Below are 4,652 nucleotides of genomic sequence, written 5' to 3' on the forward strand. Positions count from 1 at the left end.
AAAAAAAAAAAGAAAAAAAAATATTTATAGTTTGTGATATAGTTATTTTCAGGATGATATCTTTATTTCTTCTGACAAATAGTACATAATCATATTAGCAGTGTTGCTAAAGACTTTTTGCTACCAGGCATATTATTTTTCAGAGATGAGAAAATTTAAGATTGCCATAACTGCAAATATTGAGTGCAATAATATTCTCTAGATTACTGGTGTTTTATTTCTCTATGAAACTTGTAAAATGAAAGATAGGCGTCCCACTCTAATTAAATAGTGAGGAACAGCATTAGCAATCACATAGAATGCATACTTCTCATAATGTATAAAATATGTTCAATGAAGGGCGAAGATTTCAACACGGTATAGTGTTCCTATGATATCTGAAAGTATTTAGGTTTGCAAGAATTAAATCACATGCTTAATAGAATTTGAATTCCAGTCAACCATTTTTTCCTCGACAACAAATTTTATGATATCATGAAATTTAAAAATTCCCTGAAATATGTTAGATAAATAAGTACATTTCGTAAGCACATGAGCGTGTTTATTATTTAAATACACATCTATATTTCTAAATGGCAGAATTGTTTTCAATGCCACAAATTATTTGGATGTTTACTTAGTAAGGCTATCAATGTTGCTTCAAATTATTTTAATTCCCTCAGAATACAAAATACCTAATTCTTTTCACAATGCATTTTCATTCGATATGTATGTCAAATCGTAGAGTCATTCCTAGATGACATAGATTTTTCACAGCTACAGGTTTAATTAACGCAGTTCAGAAAATGAATCCAAAACTTACTGTTTCCATCTCTAAACTGCACCATGAAAACACTAGAAATTGAGTCTGATTCATGTTTACCACTTGTTACCAATGAGCTTTGATTGTTAGAGTTGTTATATCAAACCAATATTACGGCAAACATCAGATAATATGTATAACTCAGGTCTTCTCATCAGATAAAAGGCACCACGGTCAGAAATAAATTCAATTATTTATTTCTCCTGTAGGCATAGATAATTTTATTGTCTAATATATATACTTTTCCTTTGTGGTTTCATGTGACTCTAGAAGCTGCCAGCTGAAACCTGTGTTCTGATATTTTTTTGCTAATGCTCATTATTGAAATTCACCATTAGGTAAGCTGTTCTGAGGTAATTACATTCTCTATGTATCAGGACTACAGATTCTAAATGAAACAATCCCTTGCAGTCAAATCTATTTCTTAGCATGGGCAAAGTTAATTTCAGCAATGACCTTGAAGAACTAGGCAAAATTATTTTATTACAATATATTGATTTATCTAAAAAAAAGGCACTGGACTAGCTGAGAGAGATTTGAACCATTTAAAGATGTGACTAAGGATTTTTATAAAGGTTAAAGAGTTGAGTCATAATCGAATGCAACAAGAATAATATAGAGGACTTCCTCTATGGTCAGACATGAGAGTCTTTACTTTTCTGCCTTTCACTGTTTATGAAGGAACTAAACTTATTGATGTAAAGTTACTAAAAACAACTTTTTCTATACAGTGGTTATTGACCTGGTTTTATGAAAACAACTGTTCTGTCTTCTTTTCCTCCAAACAGGTTTTACTGAATTTTACTTTTTATCTATATAGTTTGGATTGTTTTCCAATCAGTGATACCTTTCTTTTCCTTTGTTGTAAACAGTAATTCTTGAGAGAGAGAGATACTCTTAAGTCAAATAGAACTAACAGAATGTGATATACATCTTTTCATTTCCCAGTTAAATCTAGTTCTTTTTATTTTTAGGTCATGTAAAGACTACCTTGAGATATGTATACTTTATGCACATTTTAATATGTGTAAAATGTACATTGTGTGTGTGCATAGTTACATTCCAATACTCTGTCATGCTTTATAAAATGATACAGATATTATACAACTGTGCATGACATATTATCTGATGATATGAGCAACAGATGAGAGAAAGCATGGTGCCACCATAAGAAGGATAAAAATAATTTCTACCAGAAATGAGAAAGAAACTAATTCAAGAGAAACAAAACAGTAAGAAGTAAAAATTTTACTTAGTTGCTGTGCTCAGTGAGGAATCGATTTTTTACTCTAGGACTGCATTCCCAGAATGATTACTTTCTCTTGTGTTAAGTATATATTTAACACATTTCCTTTAAATTGTTGATTTTCCTTATCCTTCTCCATTCCTGAAAAGTCACAGATGATAATAATAATAGTGTAGCTCCATGAATCCACTGAGTGTAATTTGATTAGTTCCAAACAGAACCTTTATTCATTATCTCCTATTTTATGTTAGGAGACATAACATGTTTATTGAAGATTTTACCCCCTGACTGTTTTAGCTATCTAACACGTGATGTTCAGAATCTTGAGACTGCTGAGCATAGGGTCTTTTACCATGGATAAATTTATATTGAAGAATAAAGAACAGGAGGTATGAAAAATATCAGGAAGAAAGCAAAGGAAAATAGAGGTGATGAGGAGGAAAAGATTGCTGTACCTCTTGGTTGAAAGTAGCTATTAGGTAGGCAATTGGTGAGAAAAAGAAGAGAGAGTACTTTAGGTATGGATTTACTATAACTGTTAATTGGCAATAGAAAGACAGAAGGAAAATGTATGAGAAGAGAGAAGACAAGAGAAAGGAGAACGATAATGGAGTAGGATGTTTTGCACCATCATGACTGCTTTGGCGAAAGGGGCTGCAAAGGCAGGAAAATAATTTAGTTCAAAAAGAATGGAGGATTATTTTTTAATTTTAATTTTAAGTTTTGGGGATACAAGTGGTTTTTGGTTACATGAATAAGTTCTTTAGTGGTGATTTGAGAGAATTTGGTGCACCTACCATTCGAACAGTATACACTATACCCAAGATGTAGTGTTTATTTATTTGTTTATTTATTTATTCATTTATTTTTATCTCTTATCCCCCTCTCACCCTTCCCTCCGTGTCCCCAAAGTCCGTTATATTATTCTTACGCTTTTGCATTCTCATAGCCTAGCTCCAATTAAGAGGGGAGAACATACGATGCTTAGTTTCCCATTACTGAGTTATTTCACTTAGAATAATGGTCTCCATCCAAGTTGTTGCAAAAGACATTATTCCATTCCTTTCCATGGCTGAGTAGTATTCTATGGTATATATGTACCACATCTTCTTCATTCAGTCATTGGTGGATGAGCGCTTACATTGGTTCCATATATTTGTAATTGCAAATTGTACTGCTATTAACGTATGTGTGCATGAATCTTTTTCATATAACGACTTCTTTCTTTTGGGTGGATATCCAGTAGTGGGATTGTTGGATAAAATGGTAACTCTACTTTTAGTTCTTTAAGGAATCTCCATAATGTTTTCAATAGTGGTTGTACTAAGTTACATTCCCAACAACAGTGTAAAAGTGCTCCCTTTTCACCACATCCGCACCATCATCAACCGTTTTTGACTTTTTAATTATAGTCAGAATGAAGGATTCTTGAAGAGAAGTGAAGAGAACAAAGTTCTCTTCAATTAAGGAAGCACTCAAGTTATTACAAAAAAAAAAAGTTTCCTTAGAACTGCTCTTTGCTTAAAGTAGTAATCAGAATGAGTATGTCCATCCATAATAACAAAAATATTTAGTTCTCTTATAGATTATAAACTCCTTGAGGGCAAGAACCTTAATTAACCTTTCAATTGGCTTAGGGTGCACTTATATTCACATTGTAAGAGTTTGGGTAGCATGAAATATTTGTTATAACCTAGGTTTTTTTGTAACTTAATTTGTAGTAGAAGAAGAGGTCTGATGGCTGTAAATAAGGAATAAATATACATTAAAGACTTCTTTATTAAAACAGGAGAGCACTGTTTATGTCTCCATTTAGTTTATTGAATGCATTTTGTCACTTTCATATTGTATCTTTTGTACAATCTTGATCATGAAAATGCCTATCCATCAATCTGTGCGAAATAGTAATGTGCAACCCAATTCTGCCCACTGTTCATTGAAAATGCAAATGCAAAAGGAACAACTGTGGTGTTTTCATTTAAGATGAACTTAAATTTGGTCATGCTTACAAGCAGAATAAAGCACTCTGCTTTAAAATCTAGAGGTTTGGGGGAAAACTGCATTTATTCAAGTGGTAGGTATACAGTTATTTGTGTAAAAACCTTGGTATGTGTGGTTAAACAACTGTAATAACCGTGTAAGACTCTGCAAGCTGCTGAACAGTAGTCATTTGTACAGGTCACAGGCCAGTGGGTATTAAAATAACTTCAAGCAGGAAAAAACCATACCATGGCATCCGGGAAGAAAACTGACGTGACTAATAATCAGGTTTAAACCATGAAAAGCAGTACAGAGGCATGACTGAGCATGAGGACAATATATTTTGACCCGTACATGTTGAGAGAGTGGGAGGTGGCAGGGAGAGAGAGAGAGATTGTCTATTGCGTCTAGAATCCTACAATCCAAGCAAGAAGGGACTCTTGCTTTCTTTTTTTTTTATTATTTATTTTTATTATACTTCAAGTTCTAGGGTACATGTGCATAACGTGCAGGTTTGTTACATATGTATACTTGTGCCATGTTGGTGTGCTGCACCCATCAACTCGTCAGCACCCATCAATTCATCATTTATATCATGTATAACTCCCCAATGCAATCCCTCCC

Source organism: Rhinopithecus bieti, unplaced genomic scaffold (assembly GCF_001698545.2).
Source record: "Rhinopithecus bieti isolate Rb0 unplaced genomic scaffold, ASM169854v2 scaffold_29976, whole genome shotgun sequence".
NCBI lineage: Eukaryota > Metazoa > Chordata > Mammalia > Primates > Cercopithecidae > Rhinopithecus > Rhinopithecus bieti.